Genomic DNA, 27,724 nt, shown 5'->3' with positions numbered 1-27,724 from the left:
ATGCAAAATCATGGATGGCAGGTTCACCAACGATGTTAGGAAAGAGTGGAGGGGGCTCGGACGAAAGGGATTCGTCCTTTTCCGAGTGTTGATGTTCAATCTCCCACTCATACTCTTCATGAATGATAGCGCATGTTGGTTATGCAACGCCAACTCTGTCAATGGGTTGTTCCTCATTCATAACAAGTGAAGAGTCCGGAATGGACGAACATAAGACAACATCATCCGGAGGAACACTTGAATGCAAAGACAGAGGTCGAAAAAAAGGAAATCATATGGGAACTCGAAGGACTCACAACCAACTCAGCGTGAAAATTGAGTTGAATGATGTTGGGAGGGTGTGAAGAATGAACAGATGTGCAAACATGATCCTCAACATCACTAGGCGATGGTAGAACTATTGAATGGAAGGGAGGCGGATAGTCCATTGAGATAGTGCCTACTCCCACATGGGATTACGCAGTTCCATCAACGAAGAAGGTTGAGCAAGACTTGACATCAAGCTTCCTCTTGGGACGGGAAAATTTCTTAAGATAGTATTCGAACTGGTCCCAGAGATAAGCGAACTTCATCTGGTTGGAGCTTGAAACTGTAGGTCCCGGAAGCGCTGCAAAAAATCAATAACGGATTCATGTGGAGCCCTCCGTTGTTGTAACAGTTTCCGGTCAATATGGTCTGGATCAAAATGATAGAACGTGTCTTCAATAAGATCACAAAAGTGCTCAAATGAGTGCATGGCGTCAGCCGGTAGGCTAAGCACCCAACGAAATGGAGATTCGCAAAGTGTGAATGCAAGCATCAGACTGTCCTATTCGTCAGTAAACTCATCTTCCTCATAAATCATGGAAAGAAAGTTATGTAAGTGCTTAGGCTAGGCCGCTTCACCTTCACCATCATACGTGTGAGTGGACAAGAGATTGAAAATCTTCCTCGAGATGGAGACATCTTCACGATTCGAAAAACACCTCGGGGAAGAAGAATGCAAGGCTCCATGAAAGATATGAAAAGGTTCAAAATTGGATGAGAGGACACTGCTTGTCATCAGGCCCTCCTTCTAGCGCCAGAAATGTTGACAGTACTGGACCCGCCAACATGTCAAGGAGATCTCCTTGGTAAGAAGTCCCAATTAGACCTCAGACCGTTTGGTGTAGGAGTCTCAGTAGTGGGTCGTAAGGTAATGCCTTGACTGCGATGTCGCACAGAGGCAAGTAAGATAAATCTGTCAATAGCAAGGGTGTGACTGATGCAGTGAGTCAAGGAATGAGTATGAGAGGTTCCAACACTTCAAAGGGAGAGGAAGGTGAAGGTGGGTTCCAGGTTGAAAGGGATTAGTCCCAACTCGGCTAGGAACACACAACACAAAGGACATGCACAACTTCCGGTAGAGGAGTAGACACAGATACGGAAGTCCCAACATACAAGGTAAGATAACATGAACAACACTCATGGATTAGTCCGAGACAAGTGTGACGGTTGATATAACAAGGTTCAGAGAAAGGTCTGTCTAGTGTCCAGCAGAGCAGTCGACATGAACGGTGACGACATTAACAACAAGCTTCATATAATTGCATGTGAATCAGTTCATACACAATTACATAAGTTAAACAACATATATCATTAAGGCAACCAGAGCAGTCCAACTACAATAACAACATATGCATGAAAATGTGATGGCTTTATTATATAAAGAAGTGTAAGTCACAATCACACAATACACCATGTAAACTTGCTAGCCCCATTAGTGGAACGTTACAACCACATCCACTTGCTCCTCCAAAGAGATGTACTAGCTCCGTGTAGTGGAGAAGCCAAGGCGCGTTACAATACTGTCCAAGCCTTCTTCAAGATAGTCTTAGTAGAAGCTTGGCTGACCAAAAGCCCATACAATGAGTTGTGAGGGACTATTTATAGCAAAGGGTGGGGTGACCCTTGACATTCTCCTTTGTGACAATTCAACTACCCTCATGACTCTTCACCTACTCTATGACTGTTACATCCAACTGTTGACACTCGACTTACACTTGACATGACTCAACATTACAATGCACATGTACTCATGTGAGACATCATGGCTTGAGCAAGCCTTGCAAGACATCACTGACACTCGGTTCGCTGTGGTGAGACCAACTCTTTGACATGCTTGTGATGGTGAAGCTAGTGAGTTGATGCTAAGCTTGGTCGTCCATGATGGTGTGCATGCACCTCATGGTGACATCTTGTTGAAGCGAAATCTTGCCTCCGTTGCAACTGGTGCATTGGTTCGGACCCTTCATCTAACTCGTCTGCTAACATGCACATGGTCTTCTTGGGTACGGTTGAACTGGAAACACACTGATGCATAGTGTTTGTGTTGATCTTCAAGTGTGTGTTGGTGGTCATGCACATCAACTTGCCGAAGTGCATGTTCAGCCCCAGTTGGACTTGCTTCTTGTCTTCGCCTTGGTGAGTGTGTTGAATGGGTTGGATTGCATGTGTGCGCTCAATGACATGCATGCTGCTGGATCCTTAACTTGTACTGGCGCAGTTTCATCCATGAGTGCATGTTGTGCCCACTATTGTTCATGTCCATATTGCAACTCATTGGATCATCTGTGCAGCTTCATGTTCTCCTTGAGTCGCTACTTCAGCACATGCAACTCCTTCTTTATTCCATCTTCTGCCTTCGCGTGATCTTCATGTTGCACCGTCACTGCATAGCAAGACTCTCCAAAGTTGATTTCATTATCGGTGGATCTACTTGATCTTGCAACTTTTCTCTGCCTCTATGTTGTCAACAACCTTCCTCTTGCATTCGCTGCGTTCGCTGCATTTGTTGCATTATCTGCATTCGGTATGCTACCTTCAGCTGTTGTTCATGATGCTACTCACTGTGACGCTGCTACTTGATGTCCTTGTCCATGAACAACTTGATGTCTTCGTGAGTAGGTAAGCCCATGGACACTCAATTGACTGCATTCCCAAGCATGCTCTAAACGATGTCTTCATCTCTGCTCTCCTCGAAACCATTATACATGTACTGCTGAGAGGCAGATGAACACCTGCGATACCTGGAGACATGGCAACACTCATAGCAAGCAATCTGTCAGTCGAAAACCAAAATGAACAGGGGGACTTACTTGCAACATACCTGGGTGAATGATCATGAAGGTTGCACAATTTCGGCTGGGAGGTCGGGAGACTGACTGCCAAGACTGCACAAGGAATAGTCCGGTTTGCTGGGAGACCGACTAACTGCGGGAACTGCAAAATGCACAATCCAGTTGAGTAGTTGGCTACTAGGATTGCGCAATGAGAAATCCCAGCTAGGAAGGATTGCTAGCCCAAGGGCAAATTTGGGTCAATTTTTGGGCCAAGTAGCCACTGACCTCCAGAAATGTGCAATTCAGTCTAGGAGGCTAGTGCTGGGCTAGAATGCACAAATCTAGAGAGGAAGATGAGCCTTCCTTCTCTAGATTGCGCAATACAACCTTGGTGAAGGAAGAGACCAGGCCAAGGTTGGCCCGACTCGTCGACGGGAAACTGAAAGAAATTAAGTCGATGAAATGCATGGCGACACTAAGTGATAAACATTGCATGCAAAACATGAATGAAAGATTAAGAAAACAGATCAACACGCATGTGGGTGAGTTCGTTTGCTGGTTGGGCGAACGTCCGTGCAAATAAGTTTCATGCATGCGACAACATTGAGATAGCAACGAAAATTGAAACAGAGCTAGGACAAGCTGAATATATGTAAATGACAACAGGCGTTCAAAGAAATCAATCAAACAACACTCACACAAGCGAATACAAAAAAAGAGACAGAAATGCAGCACAAGGCATGGGAAGTGAGCTTACCCCAAAACAGCTGAGCTGAATGTGCCAACTATTCCTAGATGTGATGTGGGATGTCAGAGCTATAAGGTTGATGTGAGGAATGAGCTCTACATCGTCCGATTGATGGGTTTTGATAACATCGAGGTTGTGACACACATGCCACAAATCTAGGGGAAGCGACACTTGGAGGGAGGTTTCAGAATTACTCCTTGCATGTAACCTCCAACTGCTAAACATAGATCCTTGAAACAAGGGATGCCTTTACATGCTGCCTTGGGGGAAGCAACCTATGCATGCAAGTCTATTTTTCTCGGTCCCGAAGGGAACTGGTTAACTCATCTTCACATGTAAGCGGCTGCTCGACTGCTGGAGAAAAATGTGCATTTATGATTGTAAGCTGGGCTGACTGCCCGAGAGGATTGTGCAATTTCTGGGCCCAGCAGCTGACTGCTGCCCAGATTTGCTTAAATCTTGGGCTGAACTGTCTGTTGATGGGAAAAATTGCGCAAATCCTGCTGGGAGGGTTGGCTGGCAGGATTGCGCAATCTTGGAGCCTAGCAGGCTGTCATAGGTAATTGCGCAATTCCTGGAGGGAAGGCTGGTTGCCCTCCAAAAATGAGCAAATTTTACTAGGAAGCTGCTCAGCTTGCAGCTGGACCAAGTCTAGATGAGCAACATGTGAATGGAAAATATCAGACTTGATCGACAGGCTGCCTTTGAGCAAGAAAGACACTGAAGCATGAGGACTTGACGAAGTAAGGCAAGCTGCTGTGAAGGTTGGTGGGGAGGCTCCAAAACAGGCTAAGGAAAAATTTTGGAGGGCGTTTGTAGCCACTACAACAGGGAGGGATGTGGAAGTCCTTTCTAAGTCATTTCTCGAGAGTCCTTCATGTGTTATTGAGGATTTCTGAGAATTTATTCTCATTCCTGTAGCCTTAAGGAATAGATCCAAGGAGAGCTTCTGTTGATTGAAATCTTCCCAAGATCCATTACTGAATAATAGAATGTCATCCACAAAGAGAAAATGAGAAATGAAAAGATTTGTTGCAACTTCTATTCCTTTTAGGTCACCTCTCCTCTTGGCCGAAAGAAGTAACTGACTTAGCCCTTCAACAGCCAATAAAAATAGGAGAGGGGATAAGGGGCAGCCTTGTCTAAGCCCTCTCTGACTGTGGAAAAAGGGAGAGGCAACCCCATTTATGAGAACAACAAAAGACACATTAGATATGCAACCCATAATCCAGTTGATGAAACCAATACTAAAGCCCAAATGGGTCATCAGTAGTCTCAGGTATATCTAGCTAATCCTATCATATGCTTTTGAGAGGTCAATTTTAACAATCATGCCTTTTTTCTTTGACTTCTTAATGTTGTGCATCATTTCTTGGGCCACCCCAATAGCTTCATGGATTTTCCTGCCATCAAGAAAACCAAATTGTTCTTTGGATATGTTACTTGATAGAATTGGTTTCAGCTGATTTGCAATAATTTTAGCTATGATTTTGTAAATGCAGTTGCAAAGGGAGATAGGTTTGAACTCTTCAAAGGAGACTGGGTCATCATATTTTGGAATTAGAGCCAGAAAGGTTGTATTAAAAGGTTCATAGATGAAGCCCCTTCTCCTTGATTCTTCCACCACCCCAACAATCTCTTCCCCAAGTAGTTCAAAGAAATGTTGGAAGAACTCCACAGTCCAACCATCAGGCCTTGGACTCTTATCTTTTTGCATAGCCTTCAAAACACCTTCAAATTCAATTTTCATTATAGGGGCCATTAGCCTCTCATTGTCTTCCTCCTCTACATATCTAGGGAAGGGTTCGATCAGTCGGATAACCTCAGTGATTCTTTCTCCCTCAAGAGCTTTGAATAAGTTTTGGAAGTGGTCTCTTCCCATAGTAGCCAGTTCATTGAAATATTTTTCCTTACCCTCATCAGCCCGACACATTTCCCGTATGGTATTTTTTTTTTCTCCCTTTTGTATAATTCTGGAAGAATTTCGTGAATTTATCCCTAGATGAAAGCTAGCTGGATTGACTTTTGATTCTTCATTGTTCTTCAATGTCATTCAAAATATTCCTCATCCTTATCTCCAGAAGTTTTATCATGTCCCTCTTCTCCTCTGTCTCATATCCATCTTCTTATGGATTTCCAACCCTTCCATTGCCTCCCCAATCCACCTAAGTTCAACTACTTCCCTGATATCTTTCTCTTTGGCCCAATTAATAGGCTCCACTTTCAACCTTTTAAATTTCCCATAAGAGATTGAGTAGGGGATATGTTTTGGGACCTATCCTGCGGTCTCCAAGTATCATTTACGAATCAGATGAATCTAGGCTATTCGAGCCAGCCAGGATTAAATTAAAAGGGGAATCCAAGATTATTCTTGGGACCTTTCAATGCCATTAATATTGGAGAGTGGTATGATTCCCCTCCTGAACCCACTCATTGCCTGAAGCCAGAGGTTTGATTTATAAATTCCTCATTCAAAAGAAAACAATATAGTCTCTTAGCCACCCTAGCATCCCCCACTCTTATGTTCCTCCACGTAGGGGTATTTTTAATCAGATTTATGTCTATGAGGTGTCCATCTCTGATTTTGTTCAAGAAGAAGTCAGCTAGGGGTCTGCTTGAGCCTGAGGACCCTAGGTTTCAGACAAGCCTAAAGAGAAATTGAAATCGCCTCCCACCACCAGATTGGGAGCATGCATAAAAGATTTTGAAAATAAATTGTTCCAGAATAGTACCCTTTCCTGGCACAGACCATAAATATTGACTAGAGTAAAGTCAAAGCATAATTCAGGTGAGTAAATCTTAGCCCCCAATACTAGTTCAAAACCCCAAGAATTTTTCAATTTTAAAACAAAGTCTTTGAGACCCAAATCCAAGCCCCTAATCTTCCTTTTGCATCAACAGTCACAAAAGTCCATCCTGGAAAATTTTTCTTAAGAGAATTCATGACTGTTTCACCGGGACCCAGGGTTTCTTGTAACATGATGACATCAGGACAATATTTTTGAAAGAGATATTTTAAGGCTAGCTTCTTACAGTTGCTAGAAAAACATGATAATTGAAGGATAACAAGATCATTTGGAAACAATGACAGGGGTTTGCGCTGCTCTAAGTGCCCCTTTAAGGGATAATTGTTTCCCATCGACTATGTCTAACTTGGATTTTAATTGTGCCTTAGACAGATCAGTCTTCCTTCCCCTGGTTTTCTGAGGCATAGTGTGTTCTGGAAGGCTTCCCAAACCACCTATGGGTTCTACTAACAAGGCCCTTTTATCCCTCGGTCGAAGATTGTAAGGGATTTTCTCAAGAGATAAGGTAGGGATAGATGTGATAATATTGTCCATGGAAAGTGATAAACTATCTAAACATGGAGGTTCATTCATATATGGCCTGGAGGGACTAGGCTTAGGGAGTGCATTTAACAAAAAATGTAGAGAATCTTGTATAGAGGAAGGGGAATGAGTGACAATACCTACTGAGAGTTGGGCCATTTCAATTGTTCCTGTGACTTCCTGAGTATGGTCCTGCTTCGACATGTGGGGGATCTCCAGATGTGCAGGCTGGTCTTCTTGCACCTCCATCAGCATCTTCCCTGAACCCTGTTGTGTCTCTACCCCTTCCATCTAAACCTACTCCTCCTCTTCAAGCTGTGCCCAACCCTCATTTCGGATGTCACCCCTCTGTCTTCTCCTCCTTCTATATCCCAGAGGGAAATCACGGGCTAGATGACCATTTTTATGGCATCTGTGACATCTAAATGGTAAGTGCTCATAGTCTATGATTTGGTAGTAGGAGTAACCATCGATTTGGAGTTGGATTTTGTCAGCCAATCCTTCCCTTGGGTCCAATCTAACCAAAATGCGAGCCACATTCCTGCATTTTTTTTTCCTGAAAACACATGTCGGCTTCCAGGTAGAGACCTAAAATGCTTCTAACAGCTCTGAAGACATCCTCTGTCCATAAGTGCGAAGGTAAGGCTGGTAATCGCACCCATATCAAAATCTCTTCCACTCTTTCTCTCTATGCATCAAAGAGGGGCGTCCACCGCTTAAAGAGTATTGGCGCAATACCAAAGCACCAGTTGTGATTTAAAACCCATTCCAATGTCTCACTACTGTTGAAACAGACCATGAACCAACCCTTGGCCAATGTGATCACCTCCATGACTTTTTCTGGCGCCTCACCCCAAGATTTCTCTATCCACTCTATGATGTATTGTGCAGAGAAAAAATTCCCTCTCGCTCTACCCACCAATATGAGCTCTGAGGCTACCATAGCCCTGTCAATCTAGATGTCGACCCCCAACACCAGGTTTGGGCATTCATATTTCTTTTTAATTATCTTCCCTTTCTTACACTTCGATCCATCCTATCGACCAGTCTCAGCTGAGCCTGTAAGGGACTGCCCCTCCTGTGCATGGTCATCCTCCTCCTCAAGTGGCCCTAGCCACTCCTCCACCTGTTCCAACCGGGTTATTGAAACCCTGGGTTCTTGTATTTGGTTCTAATTCGAAATCCTGTGGGATCTCCCCTGCCCTCTAGGATATGTATTCAAGTGGAGTTTCATTATTGAACCCTCAGAAAATAGTCAGAGGACCGCTCACTTGTTTCGTCCCTTCTGGGCCGAGCGGTAAGATGAAACAACCCTCCTTTTGTAACCATTTTCCCTGAGGAATAACTTCGCCCTGCGTCACTTCCAAACAATATGACCGCTCTGTGTATGGCTTTGAGGTTAATTGTTGGCATTCAAACCCTCGGTCAGCATAGACACAATTCAAAATTTTCCCCAAAACCAACTCGTTTTTCCACTGACCTTTGGCCAGACAAGCTTTCAACCCTTCATTTCTTCTTAGACCACTACTAATGACGATATCCTCCAACCCTCCCAACAAAAAACCAGATGCAGGAGTTTGCAGAGAATTTTCAGAACTTACTTGGATTTCTGCATGAACAACCACAAATGTTGTTGTCCCCAAGTCTTCCTAAAAGCTGATGTCAGAACCCCTAGCAACTGCCCTTGGACCACCAGTTTCACCTGCTTCCAAAAACACTAAACCGCCGTTGGATTCCACACAAACATTTTGGCTCCCCTTTTGCCATTTGGAGATCTAGCAGGGAGAATAACCTTGGCCAGATTATGCTTAGTTGGCTCGATACCCTAGACTATGAGAATATCCTCCACCTCTAGCTCCAAGTCGATGAATTCTGATGGTTTGACCATGATGCCTTCCTTAAAACTGATATGGTAACAACGACAGTAACATGATACACCATAGCTCTAACAGTAATGTGATACATCGTAGCTCTAGACCCTAAGGGATAGGCGAGAATTTTAACAGGTAAAACAAAGGGATATTTTCGCATATGTCAAGAAAATGAAACTACCGCGTACCGAGGCAGTGATAATCCCCAACAGGAATGAAAACGAGCCAAATGTTTCTCGTATTCTTCTATATGTATGGTTACTACCGCCATTCACAAACCTTCAGATGGCCTTCATCGATCCCAAGATTGTGCCCCTTCGAAACCCTATTATTATTATTACCATTTAATTTATTAAATCAAGGGTATTTTCCTAGTTGTTAGAACTAGTCGTTACTTTCTAGCCAGTATAATTTTCTTTGCATCAATCTCTTGCTATTTAATATAATGCCATGATTTGATTCTCCATCTTGCCCTGATGATGAACCACACTGGATGGTTCGAAACACGTTGGCAAATGAATTCTGATGTGATTATCACCGAAAAAATTATTTAATCAATTTATGAATTGTTTGATTTTGCATTTTTATTTTGTTATAAATCATTTTCATTGATTTAATAAAACATTGGACGTAGAATATGATTTAAAAGCACTTTTATTTGACTACTAGTTTGTAAATAAATGGGTTAATAATATAAGAGGAATCTAGTGGGAGTGATGGGCTCTCTTATGGACTACTAATGAGTTATTCTGAGTTCTATAATTTTCCTTGAATAATGGTGATGAGTTAATGTGTATTTGCGAATAATAATGAGTGATGCTTGTCCCCAGTTTGTCAACTGAATTATACAATGTTTTTTTCATTGTTAAATAGAAGAAAAAGAAGAAAATAAAAGCCTATTTTTACACAATATTACAATTACACAATTAAATATAGATTTCATATAATGTGGTTGTTATATATCAATGGATGTTGTTTTTTCATTTTTTGAATTAAGAATATAAATCAAAGTATTTCAACAACTGGAAAAAAAAGGAAGAAGTGAGGAATACATTAAGAATATAAATCAAAGTATTTCAACAACGAAAAGGAAGAAGTGAGGAATACATTTCCTACATGCATGAATGAGAAAAAAATGTGTAGAAATAATATAAACATAGTTATATTGATATGCAACACAAAAGCATACAACTATTAGAGAGTGATTTTTCATAGGAAATAAGAAGAAAACCCCATATTCTAAAGTAAGTAGATTGTATTATTTAACAATTAAATGGTCACAATGTAGTAAAGAGTCTGTATGCTCTCAACAAGGGGGTTCAACAATAACATAAGGATTCCAAAGAAATTTTAGCAACTACCAATAATTTAGTGACTCGCATTCTAATTTTCTCAATCCTAGAATTCAATAAATAGACATAACAAAAACCATATAATAACAAAAACCATATATTATTTATGGTTTTCCAATTTTCACAATTCTACAAGATGAGAATTCATTGCCTTCTAGTAATTGCATTTATTCATGACCACTACTAAATACCACATCTTTGCATGTATTCCCTCCTATAGCTCTTCATTTATTCCTTGCTCCACTATTATAAGATGTAAGACACACTTGTCCCAACATTTTTCCACTTGTCATATATCTTGCAAAGGTATATGGGAGAAGGCATCAAATTACAAGCCAATTTCTAAGGGCTATAAGGCCCATAGGCTCACAATGCCACACAAATTTACTATGTTCATTGGATCCATTAATGCATTTGCAACATTTTATGAAGTTTCAACTTTATCTAATATCACTCTTCCATTTTTACCATGTCCCTGACAAAATGGTACTATGTATCTCTATATGCTATATCTTCACATGAAAGGTAAGGTTTTTAGACAGACAAACGACATTGTAATATAATACTGAGATGTAATAGATCTATAACTTATCCATATTTCTAAACAAAATTTAATAAGCTGGATGAGATCATTATGGGCATGTGTAGCCACTATGTAATCTACCTCCAATAAAAAAATTGAACATAATTTGTTTAGTCATGCAACTGAATGCTCCACAAAATAACTGAAACATGTACCCACTGGCATAGATCTCCTTATATCTACATCCCTTGCCCAATCAAAACCCACATAACTTTGTATATCCATAAAGTGTGGGTCAAATATCACTATGATAGAAAATATAATATTCAAAAGTACCTTGCAAATAGTTGAAGAACCTTTCATTGTATCCAAAAGTTCATGCCTAGGGCTAGCCATGAATTGGCTCAAGACACTTATTTCTTGGGAAATGTATAGTCTAGTATAGATCATATCATATATTATAGTACCAATTGCATTTACATAAGAAACATAAGCCATATGCTCCATCTTTGGGAAATGTCTAGTCTAGTATAGATCATATCATACATTAAAGTACCAATTGCATTTATATAAGAAACATAAACATATGCTCCATCTTTGCTCATAGGAGAGGACATTATGCAAATAAAACCTTTTCACAAAAATTGGAATACTAAATGTTCTGCCATGGAGAAATGTTGTAACATAAATTTTACATACTTACTCTAAGTCAACCAAAGTTTTATATTTTCTCTATCATTCCTACTATATAATGTTAATATATATTTTATAATCCTAAAGACCTTCATATAAAATTATGTTGAAATTTGGGACTTCATATCACAATACACATTCTTACATTGTCATAAATTAACATGTCATCTACATGTAGATTGATATTGAAGGAAATGACCACCATCATGTTTGTAATACACATATAGATTAGATTTGGATTAGAAAAATGCAAATCAGAACACAAAGAATCAAAATTTTGGTGCCATGTACTATATATATTATTTTTCAAAACAATGACTCACCTTTTCAATGTATTACTATGGAAATGACATATAGATATCATCCTTAATTTCACCATATGGGAATGTTGTTTTCACGTCCATTTATTTTGTATCTAAAAAAAAGTTGCTTCTACAAATAATAGAACTATAATAGATGTCAACTAAGTAAATGTGGATAAATCTCACCAAATTATATACAATCATCATGGGAACATTCTTTCATAATGAACCTTGCCTTTTTATTTTGAGCATTTACCTCTAAATCAATCTTCTTTTGAATATCCATTTACATCCAATGGGTTTACATCCATTAGGTGATGTTACTAAGTCACATGTATCATTCTCTCTACGTGAAACCATTTTCTCATCCATGGCCAATCTCCAACACTCCTTATCTTCCATTCACATTAACTCTTTTGTGGTTCTAGGCTCATTGGTGTTAACACATAAAGAATATTGAAAATGGTTATTAGTGATGTCCAAGGTTGTCCAAATGAAAGAGAAAGTTATATAGTCAAATAACATATTTCGATACCTTTCCAACAATATATGGCATGCCTTTTGGTAATATTATTCTTGAATTTTTTATGCTCCATTTAGATACCCTATTTTTGAATGCATTTTTTACTCCAATTACCTAGCTCAAATGGAAGCCTAATTTATATGGTTGGAAAATTTTATTGAGACCTTTCCAAAATGATATGGCACTCCCTCTAACTCCTCATGAGGAGAAATGATCTTAAGTCTATCACATCATCTCAGCTACTGCATAAGTCGACCCAATCCATGGGCCAGTTGGCCTTGCTTTTGGGGGCCAAACATGCTATATATAGGCGTTATGTGTTGGAACCTAGGACTCACTCGTTCAAACCAATTCAGGTATGTCTAAGCAAGTGGAGGAGAAATTTTGAGGTTCATACCTCATGAACTAAGTGAAGTGAAGTCGAGTTGGAGAGGTTTTTTGTGGGAAGGGTTTTTGCCATTCTTTGGAAAGGTTTTTGGTCTTGGTTAGAAGGCAAGTTGCAGAGTTGTTCTAGAGGCCAATTTTTAGCCCTATTGAAGGAAAGTTTTATATTTGTTGAAGGCCAAACTTTAGTCTTATTGGTATTGAATTTTGGGTTTGTTCCAAGGGCCAAATTCTAGTGTTTGAAGGTCGAGTTAAAGCCTAGTTTGAAGGCCAAATTTAGGTTTAGTTTTAGGTCCAAGTTCTAGTGCATTGAAGGATGAGTTTAGGTTTGTTTTGAATGTTGGTTTTTAGTGTTTTGAAGGCCAATTTCAAGTTTGGTCTATGGTTGAAGTTGCATTGATGTTATAAACCAAGTTTAAGTCTAATTTTTGAGGTGGTTGAAATCTATTGGAGAACTCTTGCAAGGATATTTAGAGATTGAGTCTGGTTGGATAAGGCATTGTTAAGTAGATGTTAGCCAAAAAATTTGTGATGTTAAGGTGATGATAGGGCTAATCCTTATTATGGATAAAGGTGCAGTAATAATAGGGATATTATGGACAATTTTTGTGATAGGCTTGTGGGCTACATAAGTTCAGTGTTTAGTGCAAAGGTTGGTCGGCCACAAGAAGTAGACCTTCAACGTTGTAAAGGATTTTTGTGTTCCAAGTGTGTTAAATTCCCTCTTTAGCAAAATGGAATCTACAATGTTGAGTACAAGCTACCAGGTGGGAGACCCTTCTCTTTGAACATGTAATAAACCTAAGAAGTGACAATTGAATAGTGAACAATAAGAGTTGAGGAAGTTGAAGTTCCATATAAGCATACTTATTTTTTATCAAATACATAGAAGTGACATTTGGGATATCCAGTCTAACGAGCCAAATTAAGAAGCTTATTTGAAGAGAAGAAAGTTAAGGTGTACAGGTCAAGTTATTGGGATCAAGCTTGAAGGCACAAACCTAAGGGTTGCATGGTTAGATGAAAACTCATTAAATAATTTGTTGAGGACCAGAAGTTATTGATGACATATCTAAGGAACAAATTGAAGATGTAGGTTGATGCCTACAACTTGTTTTCTTGGTACTTAGTTGGTCTGGGATTGGTGTCTCTTGTAGTTTGGCGCCTACGAAAGTTGTAAGTTGCTGCTTAGCTTATACAAGGAAGTTTACAATTTTTTTACAAAGAAAAATTGCATAATTGTTTCTTATGTAAAGAACTATGTTTCATGATTTATGTGCATCCAATGTTTAAAAACATAAAAAAAAGGTTAAAAATAATGAAATATTGATTCAACCCACCCCCCCCCCCCCCCCCCCCCCCCACCTCTCAGTATTTCCAACAATTGGTATCAAAGACAATATCTTCAGACATAACCTAATAGATGGAAGGTAGACCTCAAAAACACAAATTGAAAATTCAAGAAGGCATGACTCCAAACCTGAAAGAAGCCTCCTCCATAAACATAAATATATAATTTTTTAAATAAGATGAAGAAAATCATAAGAGTCAGCTAGATCTAGAAGAAGTTTGCAACACTAATTTTGAAGAAAAAATTGTGGTTTCTCAAGATAAAATATTCAGGCTTAGAAACGAAAATATAAGGCTTTAAAATAATTTTCAAAACCTTAAAGTGAAGAGTCATAACATTGATGAAATATAAGTTGTTCCCCTAAGATGTCAACCAAAGGAAAAACAAAAGAGATAAGACATGTTATAAATTCAAATGGAGGAAAAGGCTGAGGATTATGAGAAGATAGAAGCAAAATTTGATAGAAATTTGAAAGAACAAGAGGAAAATTTTGAAGAAGTCATCTCCTTGAAAATTCAGCTAGAAGAAGCTAAGAGAATAAAATAAGTGATGAAAATCCAATTGAAGGAAAAAGAAGAAAATTGTGAGAAGCTTGAACCAGAAATTGTGTCATTAAGGAATAAAGTAGACAAACTCAAAAAGAACTTGAAAAGTTCTCAAATTTTGGATGATATTCTCAATAATCAAATATCACCATATGAAAAAACAAGTCTTGGTTATGTGGGTGAGATTTCATACAAAGAAGATGCAATCCTTAAGTCACCAGAAAATAAGATTAAGGAAGAGCTTGAAAGTCATGTTAATATTGTTCAAAGCCCCAACATAAGTGGAAGCAAGGGAAGAAATCAAGATGATTTTGGAAGAGATGCTACACTTGGAATTTATAAAAGTAGCAGTGAAATAACTCACAATCATCATCAAAGAATTGAATCTTCTCCAAATCATAAAGGCTTCAGAATAGTTGTTTCATTAAGATAATCCTTCTCATCTAGGTATCAAACTATATTTATTGGTTTTTGTTTTCCACGCACAAACTTTAGACATAGAGGAAGGAATTGTATAGCCTATGACAAGGATGATTAAAGGGGTCCTTATCAGACCTCTAGAAGAAAAATTACGGGCAATCAAATCAAAGGGTCCAATGGCTACAATAACAAAAATCATAATTGATTCACTCCACTATTCAAGTATAGTACATAATGCTACAAATGCCATAATTACGGAAATCCGTGGAAATAACCTCCCATTTACATTCTGGAATCAGAATAGGTTGTACTAGACCAGCTGGATGCTTGCACTCATAATTCACTTGTTGACAGTCCAAGCACTTAGCAACAAACTCAACCACCTCTTTCTTCAAATTAGGCCAATAGTAGAATTTCTTAACAATTGTCATAGTCTTTTGGTATCCTAGGTAGCTTGAATATGGCTTGACATGAAACTCTCTCAAAATAAGCTTCTTCAATTCACTATTGTCAGGAACATAGATCTTGCTTTTGAATTTAAACAAGCCATCTATTGTGAGGTGATATTCCTCACCCTTATCACCTCCACCTTATTCTTGCAACCTCTGCTTCAGCTATTGGTACCTCTCATCATGCTTCCTTGCATGTAAGATATGATCCCTCAAATCTGTCCCATAAGAGATCACAACTTAAATATTATTCACCTGTACTCTCCTATTGATAGCATTCACAACCCAGATCTCCTTGCCTTTTATACACCTGATTTCGAATTCAAACTCACTGAGAGTAACCAGCCATCTAGCTTGCGTTACATTCAAATTGGGTTGGTCAAACAAATACCTCAGTCCACTATGATAGCTCATCAAAATGAATTTCCTGTCAAGGAGATAATGTCTCCACATCTTCAATGCATGAATGATAACTTCCAACTCAATATCATGAGTAACGTAATTTTTCTCATGCTCATTCAAATTTTGTGATTCATATCAAACCACCTGCCCTTCCTACATCAAGACTCCACCAAGTCCTTTCTTGTAGGCATATTTACAAACCATAAAGTCCTTATCAGGATCTACAGTCCTAAAAAATGGAGTATTGGTAAGTAATTGCTTCAACTAATCAAATCTAGTTGCACACTCAATATTCCATTCAAACTTCTTTGCTTTCCTCTGCAAATATGTGATAGGATAGTCAATCTTGGAGAAATTTTTGATAAACCTCCTATAATAACCTGCTAGTCCCATAAATAAATGATCTGACCTAATTCACATTTTTCGAAGCTGACCACTCAAAGATAGCCTTAATCTTTTCTAGATCCACTATTATCCCCTCCTTGGAAACAACATGTCCCAAGTAATGAATCCGAGTCTGAAAGAATCTACACTTGTTGAGCTTGGAATACAACTTATTCTCTCTCAACAACCTCAACTTTGATGCGAGGTTCTCTGCATGCTCTTCCTCATTCTTTGACTATATCAATATATCATCAACAAATACTATCACAAACTTATCCAGGTAAGAGTGCAACACATTGTTCATCATACACATCAAGGTGGCTGGAGCATTGGTAAGACCGAAATGAACCACCATAAACTCATAGCTCCCATACCTTGTACGAAATGAAATATTATAGATGTCTTCTTCTTTGATGCGCGCCTGATGATGTCTTAATCTAATATCAATCTTTGAAAATATTTTAGCTCCCTTCAAATTATTAATTCAAGGAAATGGGTACTTATTCTTGATAGTCACCTTGTCGAGTTGTCTGTAATCAATGCACAATATGAGAGTGTCGTCCTTCTTCTTTACAAACAAAAAGGGTGCTCCCCAAGGAGATACACATGGTCGTATGCATCCCTTATCAAGCATCTCTTTACGCTGTAACTTCAATTCCACCAACTCAGGAGTGCTCATCTTGTAAGGTGCCTTAGATGTTGGTTTTTCTCCTGGCATCAATTCAATAGAGAAATACACCTCGTAGGAAACACATCCCAAAACTGCTGCAAGATATGATACCTCCTCAGGACTTCAACATCCTCTTCATCCAACCCTTTGTCACTAAAAACATGAACTGCAAACAATAAACAACCTTTCATGTTGTTGCGCTTAGGTTGCATGGTTGTAACCATTCTCAATGATGTAGGCTACTTCTTTCCCTGCATTTCCTCCCTAAGGATAGCACCAACAACATAATCAAACTTTAAAGTACTAGATCCAGAGACAGAGTTAATAATAGCTATGACTAAGCCATTCCAACTTTCTGGAAATTAGGAAAGAAACAATAGAGCCCTAACTTCATCATCAAAATTTACCCCTACATAACTTAACTGAATGGTAACTGTGTTAAATTTATTTAAATGATTAGCAACAGATCCACCTTCTAACATCTTCATATTAAATAGACGCTTCATAAGAAATACCTTATTTGGGGCCGAGGGCTTTTCATATAGTTTGGCCAATGTCGTCATTAAATCTTTTGTTGTCGTTTCCTTTGAAATGTTGAATGTCACTGATGCTACTAGACACAACCGTATTGTTCCTAGTGCCTTTTTGTCCTGAATATCTCATTCTTCATTTATCATACGCATCGACTTCTTTGATTTTCTACTCAATGGTAGGTACAGATATTTCTGATACATATAATCTTCCATCAACATCTTCCACAACTGGTAGTTTTGGTCATTAAATTTATCAATTCTAAACCTACCATCTTCCGCCACTACTCCCACTCAAACTAGAAACCCTTCTCTCTTGCGAGTTTATTAGTCAAATACACCTTTGGCTCTGATATCAGTTGTTAGAATTTAACTAACGGAGAAATGAAACACATAAAATATTGCAGAAACATAAACACATAAAACAAGAGAGACACATACATACGTGGTTCACCCAATTTGGGGTACGTCCACAAACAAATACCATGTCCTTCCTTTTATATTATCCAGCAAAAAGAAGAGATACAACCTACAACAAATCCATTATAATTTCCTCTTTGCTCTCACACAAGCTCTGCTCTCTTTTTCCCTCAGAATAATAATACAGAACCACAATACAATTCCCTCATATAAATCGAGGGTTTCCTTTTAGGGAAAAAGTCATAAATTAACATAACTTCTACCATCAGATCATTCTCTTAATGAATGTCCCAAATTGACTATGAAATTATAGTATTTTATAAGGCAAATTTTCATCTATTTTTAGCTTTGGGGGTGCTTCCCCCAAACCCAATTAGGGGGGGATCATAAAATTGTCGTCTCCCCCACTTGGACCCCCCTGATGATGATCAAACAGATGGCGTTTCTGCCCCATTAGGAATAGGGATCCAATGCAGCTAAAACAAAAAACATTTGAATAATTAGGAAGATATTCAGGCTCCACACCCAACACCCTTCTACACAAAAAAAGAATAATAAAAGAAAAATGTGATTGCAGTGGCATATTTTCATGTATTTCTGTTTTTTTTTGTAGCAAGGTCCATCAAAAGTATGTAACATGGGTAATCCTTGGATGAGGAATTAAATTCTACATCCAATGAGTGATCCCTCTCGAAATTCGAATAAAATTGTAGGGAGATAAGTTGAAAATATGAGTTGAAAAAGTAGTTTTTTTCTTTTTTTCCCTCTAAAATTTGATGATCTAATATAATCTTATTTTATTATTTCCACTATTATTTTATAATATTCCTTAGAAGGCCCATTTTAGACCTCAAAATTTCTCTATTGTTTGGATGTGAACTCCATTTGATGGGATTCTTGTACCATTGGAGAGATTTCTAAGTGTAGAATAGTGCAAGATGTTCTTGTAGAAGTGAGAGATTTTTTACCCCAAAAAACATTGTTTAATGCCTCAAAATGGCATTGAAATGTTTTAAACCCCAACTCTCCAAACTAAAACTAGTTGTTAAAAATGATATTGCAAATTGATTCCTCCAATTTTTCCACTCTAAAGCATCAAAACATATGTCAAATAATATAATTATCTAATCTAGATCAAACAGACATCAAATATTGATTTGTTTCATATTATTTACTGCTTATATTGGTAGGATAATTAAAGGGACTATAGAATTGGCACATGTTACAAGAATGCTAAAAGATAAATATCGAAAAACTAAATTAGAATGGCTAGCACCACAAGCTAACCTATGCATTCATACATATAACATAGGCAAGGGTAAAGAGATGCAAATATTGTTGGGTTACCATGTGAATTGAACAATCCAAGAGCATTTTTGAACAAGAGAAGAGAAGGTTCAAATCTAGATCTACACAAAGAAGAGAAGAGTGAATAACATGTTGTGCTATGGGAGGGCTGAGATTGTCTACCATTATGATTGTATTGCTCTAGATAAGGTGAATCATGGAGAGACTTAGACCTCCAAATTTTGAATCCATTGGTTGGATTAACATATTCTTCAATAAAGAGTAAGATTTTATATATATATATATATATTATTTACAACTATTAATTCTATCATATTTAGCTATGTATTATTTTTTTACAATTATCACTTAAGTAATCCACTTCCATAATATTAGTTGTTCTATAACAGTGTCAATCTAGTTCTATAGTGTGTTAAAGAGTTATATAACTTGTTTGGTGCATCAAATATTTTCCCACTCTATCTAGCACTTTGAAGTGACAAAGAAGGAGAAAGATTTTATTCTTGGAACCTTCAATTTGGGTAACTAGAATTTGAAGTAAAAATAGTTAAAAGTATAATTTTTTTCAAAATTCACGTTTTTTTTGTCACTTAAAATTTCTATTTCTAAAAAAAGTTATAGTAGTACTTTGCGAGGGTTTCATCTTGTTGACCAACACCTTATCAACTTATCACATTTATTCATAAAAGAGATTTTAAAATTATGAAAAATAAAGTTAATATATTGTAGGTATGTGAGGATTAGGTGTAAGGAGTTTTATAAGTATTGGGGGGTGTAAAAAAGGTTATATAATAAAAATTAGAATAATTTTGAGGTCTAAAATGGGCCTCCTAAGGAAAATAACAAAATAATAGTTAAAACAATAAAATATGAGTTATAAAATTTTAAAGGAAATGAATAAAACTATTTTTTTAATTGTTTTTTTGACTTATCTCCTTATAGGTATATTCAAATGTCAATTTTAGGCACCCATAATTTTACATCTAAGGGGTGCCTAAAATCAACATTTGAATAAACATATGAGGAGAGAAGACGAATATACAATTAAAAAATATCTATTTCTTCTTTTCCCTCCAAAACTATTTACCCTTGGGGTCTTCAATCTTGTTGGTTCTTCTAAAGTTTATTTTGTTAGTATATGTTTTGTTTTGAGGTTCAATTTTTACCTCAAAATTCCCATAATGAAGAAGGGTCATTTTATTGAAACAATGTATTTGAAGGAGATTAAAGAAAAGGATTTTCATAAATATCTATCAATATTTAATGAAATTAGAAATATTCTTAAATATCTCATGAATGTATGTGATATGTTACAAGTTCATTAAGTGAAAACACTAATTCATTAAATGAAAACATTGTGAGTACTTGTTATGTATTTTTAAACAATATATTCAATTTGAAAACTATATGATATAGGTTATTGTTGAATTGAAAGGATCAATAAATGATAAAATAAAGAGAAAAAACAAATTAAAATTAATAATGTGTTGATGGTGGTGGAAACTGCCAACATACAAGGGATATCCCTAATATAAGGTTCCAACTATACCTCACACCGTTTGGTGTAGGAGTCCCATCCATAATATGGCCTGACTGTTGTTCACTTAAAGATGTGCCTTAGCTTTAGCTGTCATCACAAGAGAGAAGTGTGAATGTCCTTTTGAATGAGAAAGCTAGTGTGCCTTGTGAATGTTCGATTACAGATATATCATGGTTCTCTTACTGTCAAGGGAGAAATTAAAGTGAGCCTCTAAGAGAGAAGTAATATTAATACCCTAATGGAGACACACATCAATGAGAAATGATCATCTAACATCAAGTGAAATAGTTCACAAGGATGCGACAATCATTATAACATTACAACGCATTTCTAACAAGAAGCACTGAAGTCACTCAAATAGTTCAATTACCCATTACAAATGAAATAAAAAATGAACCATAAACATTCAAAGAATAGTCTTAGAAATATTCACAATCCATGCGTGAAAATGTGTTGTCCTATAAGGCTTCAATATTAAGCAAAAGTCCCAAGATACATAACTACAATGAACATCACTAGGTCCAATAGTGGAGTGTTAGAGCTACTACTTGCTCCCCAAAAGTACTAATTCCATCTCTCTAATGCCTTGTGGGAGAAGCCAATGCTAAAATTTCTTTGCATGAGTAATGAGGATCCTTTTATAACTTGAGGCATGACCTTTCACATCCTCATGACTCTTGACTTTCCAACTCCTGATGACCTTTTGGACTTCTACAACCTTTGGACTTCAAAATGACTTTTGGAATTACATATGACTCTTGGTATTACATGTCCTTTGGAATTCCATGGCTCTTTTGTACATACATGACTCTTATACTTCCACTTATTTGTCTTACAATTGATTACATCATGACTTCCACATCATCGTGTGATGAGAATGTGACATGTCACTATCTTTGATGACTGGGACTAATAGTGACTGATGACATGGAGTTTTTCCAGTGGTGACATGGCTACCACTTATATCTTTGTTCTTAAATAAACTTCAGTTGTTAACGTCTCTACCCTCCAAACGATTTCTGATCAAATGGATTCTTCAGAGTGCTTTGATCATCAAGATTCAAGTGTGTTCTTCGTCCTTTCCATACTTCCCTTGTTTTTTCCTTTCGCCCGATCTTCCTCGTGCATTCTTGCCATGTTGTTTTTGGAATCCTTGTATCCACAATCACTCATGAAAATACTCTGTCAGCCTAAAAATATCATATTCTACCACGTTTAATGAAAATTTTTTGTTCATGAAATTCAATGCGCTCAAAAGGGGCAAAAGGAGCGTATGGGTGCATATGTGCACTTTGAAAGGATGAAGGGTTGAGAAGAGGAGGCTTCAGGGCTTTGACATGCACTCATGTTTTCAAGGGATGGAGGAAATCAAGGTAGGGCACATGGTACAAGTCCAAAGGAAGGATTTGGGCTTCCCAAGTGCGTTGTGCGCCCAAGGGAGAGATGGAGGGAGTAGAGCACACTCTTGAAGGCTGAAGGATGATGCTTCGTGCCTTTGGAGTGTTCTCATGTGCTCAAAAAACCAAGGGGGGAACATGGCGCAACCCTGAAGGCTGAAGGGTGAGGCTTCATGCCTTTAGAGTGTTCTCATACTCTCAATAGGCCAAGGAGGGCACATGGAAAAAGTCTGAAAGGCTGAAGGAGGAAGCTTCATGCCTTAAGAGTGATCTCATGCACTCAAGGAAGGTGCATTCCTTCAGGTCGAAGGATTTCTCTCAAGGAGGGTGAATTCCTTTAGGTCAAAGCAGTGCTCTCAAGGAGGGTACATTCCTTCAGGTTGAAGCAGTTCTCTCAAGGAGGGTGCATTCCTTTAGGTCAAAGGAGTTGTTCAAAGAGGGAACATTCCTTTAGGTCAAAGGACTTCTCTCCAGGAGGGTGCATTCCTTCAAGTCGAAGGAGTTCTCTCAAGGAGGGTGCATTCCTTCAAGTTTAAGGAGTGCACTCAAAGGAAGACTTGGTTTTTGAAGGGTGCAGTTCGGAACAAGGAAGGGGAAATATGGATTAAGCAGTGTGCTTTGTGATCTTGGAGGGCGCATGGAACTCTTCCAAACAATGAAGGATCCCAGATTAAGGCTTCAGAGTGTGCTCATACGCTCTCAACGTTAATGGGTTTGATTTGAAACCAATTTTTTCTCTAATTTTGGGATATAGGAAAAGGGGCTAACATGATGCGTTTTGGACATACAACCATGTGCGACACATACCAAATCATAGAGAAAACATAGACAAGAAAAATAATAATTTTACATCAAAACTTCACTTTGCATGCATTCCCCATGTACAACGAGTAAAGTGTGTGCGACTGCAACCCAAAAGTGTTGTTTTACAACAAAAAAGATGTTACGACCATGAAATGCACCTAAAGGTGTTCTAATCAATGTGACGACACTTGAGACCACTTAAGAACACTTGAAACACATAGAATAAAACGAGACAACATTTGATTATTAAGGCAACATATTAGATACGATGGTGATAGTAGGGTCCAAAATTTGAATGTGGTGAATTTTTTAGAAGGCTTTGTAGCAGCGAAAACCCAATGATATTGTGGTCAATATGACTTTCTCCTCCCTCCAACATTACTCACATACTTAGTTTCAATTTTGGATAAAATTAGGGAGAAGTAATATACATAGCATGGGTATTTTTTGTTATTGATTAGTGCAAAGGATTTGGAGGAATATATATAACATAGGAGGAATATATCTAGAATGGTATGATTTGTTGTTGATTTACGCAAAGGATTTGGAGAAGGAATATACATAGCATGATATGTTTTGTTATTACTTTATGGAATGGATGTGTGGTGTTATTAGTGAAACATAAAAATAACTTTTAAAAATATTTTGATGCCTTAATTAGTAGTAAAAATAACTTAAATTATATCTTCCCACATGCATTAAGTATTTCTAACAATTTTATCCAAGCAACAATCACCTAACTCTGGAAGGATCGAAGAATCATGTGAAGGTGAAGTTTGGCAAAAAGGTCTGGAATTCAATATTTTGCAAATGGAAGACACCCAAAAATAAAAGAAGCATACCAAAGGCATAACATGTCTATTCTTAGTTATTTTTCAAATGTCAAATAGGGAATTGAACAAATATAAAGTTTAAGTGCTTTGCATCCCAAAGGGTTTGAGCAATCCTTGACTTCCCCCATCTCCCTCGTTGGTTGTCGCAAGCGTGGCTGGCTAGGCTGGCTCAACACTCCTTTTGCTATCTTTCATTCCCAAATATTCTCTCACCTTGTTTGCTTCTCGATCCTTATCTCTGAGTGATCCTCGTCCTTCACATAGGGCCCTTTCGAGCTCCTTGGGCTGGGTCGTCAGCGATGGCCAATCCAGCCTCACCAACTTCTGTTAAGCAAGAGATCATGACCTTCAATGTTGAGGTCTCAAATGGGCCAAGATTCCAAAAAGATTTGGCCTCCTGATTCGTTAATAAGCTTGATGAAATTCAAAAGATCAAGATCTTTGCACCTCATGCTAGTTCTCGCACCCTCCAGTTAGCAGATCATGGATCAGTGAGTCAATTCAAAAGGCTATGGCCCTCCCTGGAGATGGTTCGTTGATGGGTTTCGAATAATTAGAGACCCCTGAATGAGAGTGAAGTTACCTAATCCATTTGTAGAAAGGGATTCTTTACCTTTTTATTTTAGAAACGATATGATCGGGACAAGATATTTTGAACGGTCCATACTTTATGGGAGTGCACGATCTCGTTCTAGGTAGATGGAGCCCCAAATTCAATCCAGACTGTGATGTCCCCTCCATGATTCTAGTCTTGGTTAATCTCCCTTGCTTCCCTTTACAATGCTAAAATGATGCAACCTTTCGAAAGATCAACAATGCCCATGGTAGATATGTGGATTGTGCAAAGCCTCAGGATGTGATCTTTTCCCGTGCCATAACATGCATCGAAGTAGATCTAGAGATGGGCCTCCGAGCCTCGATCAATCTAAGAATGGATAGTTGGTTTCACATCCAAGAGGTTGATTACGATCATCTCCCCTTCAAGTGCAAGAACTTCCATGATTATAGCCATTTTTCTCGAAACTACCCCAAGAACCCTGAAAAGCAAGAAAGACAAGGTGAATTTGGTGAGCAAAGACAATAGGCGATCCAGAATTATGCAGGAACACAACAGAATATAGATATAAACATAAACACAAAGATGCAGCAAAAATAAATCTTCATTTCATTAATATCAAAGAACTGAAAGATGCTTACAAGCAGAATGGAAATAAAATAGCTCGGGCGATGGTAGCATATTTATGAGAAAAGATGTGGCAGCTACATGCCTTTGTGTAGAAAATTCTCTACAAATCTCGCTCTAATACCATGTAGAAAATCTGATGGTAGGTTAACCTGATAATGCAATATAAATCAAAGCAGAATACTATAACCTACTTCTACTATCAATTTCCGAAAGCTTAAAGATCGAGCTGAACAATATAACCAGAAGAAGAAGAATCAATCGCACAATACACATGAAAATGCTTTGGGGAAAGCCTTAGCTAAAAACCCCACTATTTGTATTATCATACAAGGTGGAAATACATAGGAATTATACAAAGCCTTAGCTCTCACAGCTAGCCAGCTCTCAATACAATCCTCACAGATGCTCATAGGCAATCTTGGATTCTCTCAAGCCTTCCTCTCTACCCTCCAAGTCCCTATTTCCTTACATTGTTCCTTGTGGATGATCTTCCTTCAACCAAGTGGAACACTGCTCTCACACACTATCAGAACTATGAAATCCTCAAGGAATGATTCCTTGAATGCATGCATGAGTTTTCTTTATAAGAAAACACATGAAACTGATAGTATGTTGTCCTTGACTTTAATCTCAACTGGGTCTTTCTCAGAATAGACATGCATGAGTTTCTAATGAGGGAATCTTCAGTTAACTGGAGTAGCACTAGTTGAGTGCATGCATGCATCAACTAACTGTTAACTCACTATTAATTCCTCAAACAATTTGGAACTAATTTAACTGGACTTAACTGAGTAAAATGAATTAACTAATTACAACTCAAATATAACTCAATCTTATCTCCTTAATTTAAGGGATAACTCTTGCATGACTTCAGAAAGACTTCTAACTTGAATTTCTCCAACTAATTAATTCCTTGTGAATTAATTAATTATTTCCAAGTAGTTGTTAAGACTAAATTCGATTTTAGTTCACAATTTAATTCAAGGAAAAATTAAATTGGAATATTCTTGTTGCCATATTTCAACACTCTAAACTGTATTACAATGAGGCTCAAGGGAATTTTTATTATTGAACAATAAGGGGAAACCCTTAAAAACCAAAAACCTAACCCTAGGAGATGGAACACCAAGAGTTTCTGGGCCCCATTAGGGTTATTTGGGCATCCAACTTCCTAGGGTCGTAAATTGGTCATATCATCTTTGTTTGGTGTGTATAATACCTAGTTAGAAAGATTTATCCTAGTACTACAGGATTTGCGACAGGCCCATATCGACTTGTTGCGGACCTCAAAAAAACATCGTTTAGGGGGTCAAAGCAACTCTGGAAGTTTAGGACTTAAAAGATGCTAAAAATAGTGCTATAATTAAGGAAACTAATGAACCTAGTCCTTGGTGCGCAACTTTCCATGGTGAAGGAGTTGACCTACTTTGACAACTCGATATAGTTGGATCCTTTGATGGCGAGTGTTCTTGACCTACGTGTCCATGATCCTATCAATTGTGGCATCTTCAATGCAACTTGGGTTGAGTTCTATTGTTGTTAGCTACTCAACAATTTCTGATGTGTCCAGCAATGAAGGAAAGTATGGCCGCAGTCAGTCCACATTGAATACTGGGTGCAGGCCAAGGAACGGTGGAATGTTGAGCTCAAACTAATTGTCCCCTACAACCTTAGTGATGGTGTAAGGCCCTATTGTAGTGGCTACAACCACCCTCCAAAATTTTTCCTTAGCCTGCTTTGGAGCCTTCCTACCAACCTTACACAACAACTTTCCTTGCTTCGTCAATTTCTCAAGCTTCAGTGTCTTTCTTGCTCAAAGGCAACCTGTCAATCACAGTTTGATCTTTTCCTTTCATAGGTTGCTCATCTGGACTTGGTCCGGCTACAGGCTAAGTAGCTTCCTAGTGAAATTTGTGCATTTCTTGAGGGAAGCCATCCATTCCCTCTAGGAATTGCACAATTCCCTCCGACAGCCTGCTGGGCTATAGGATTGCGCAATCCTACCAACCAACCCTCCCAGTAGAAATTGCGCATTTTTTCCCATCAACAAGCAGTTCAGCCTAGGATTTTCACAAATATGGGCAGTAGTCAGCTGCTGGGCCCAGACATTGCACAATCCCCTTGGGCAGTCAACCCAGCTTACAGTAAAAAATGTGCATTTTCTCCAGCAATCAAGCAGTTGCTTGCATGTGCAACTGAGTTGATCGGTTCCCTTTGGGACCGAGTAAAACAAACTTGCATGCATAGATTTCTTCTCCCAAGGTAGCATGCAAAGGCATCCCTTGTTTCAGGGATCTATGTTTAGCAGTTGGAGGTTACATGCAAGGAGTAGTTCCGAAACCTCCCTCCAAGTGTCGCTTCCTCCTAGATTTGTGGCATGAGCGACATAACCTCGATGTTATCAAAACTCATCCACCGGATGTTGCAGAGCTCATTCCTCATATCAACCTTGTAGCTTTGACATCCCACATCACATCTAGGAGCAGTTGGCACATTCAACTTAGCTGTTTTGGGGTAAGTTCGCTTCCCATGCCTTGTGCTGCATTTCTGTCGATTTTTGTGTATTCGCTTGTGTGAATGTTGTTTTCTTTATTTCTTTGATCACCTTTTGTCAAACTTTACATATATTCTAGTTTTTCCTAGCTCTGTTTCAATTTTCATTGCTATCTCATTGCTATCA

The sequence above is a fragment of the Pinus tabuliformis genome, chromosome Q (genome assembly GCF_031772625.1).
Source record: "Pinus tabuliformis cultivar Carrire ecotype Pingquan chromosome Q, CPIR1, whole genome shotgun sequence".
Classification (NCBI taxonomy): domain Eukaryota; kingdom Viridiplantae; phylum Streptophyta; class Pinopsida; order Pinales; family Pinaceae; genus Pinus; species Pinus tabuliformis.
The sequence above is the reverse complement of the archived record's forward strand: the minus strand, read 5'-3'. Positions refer to the sequence as shown.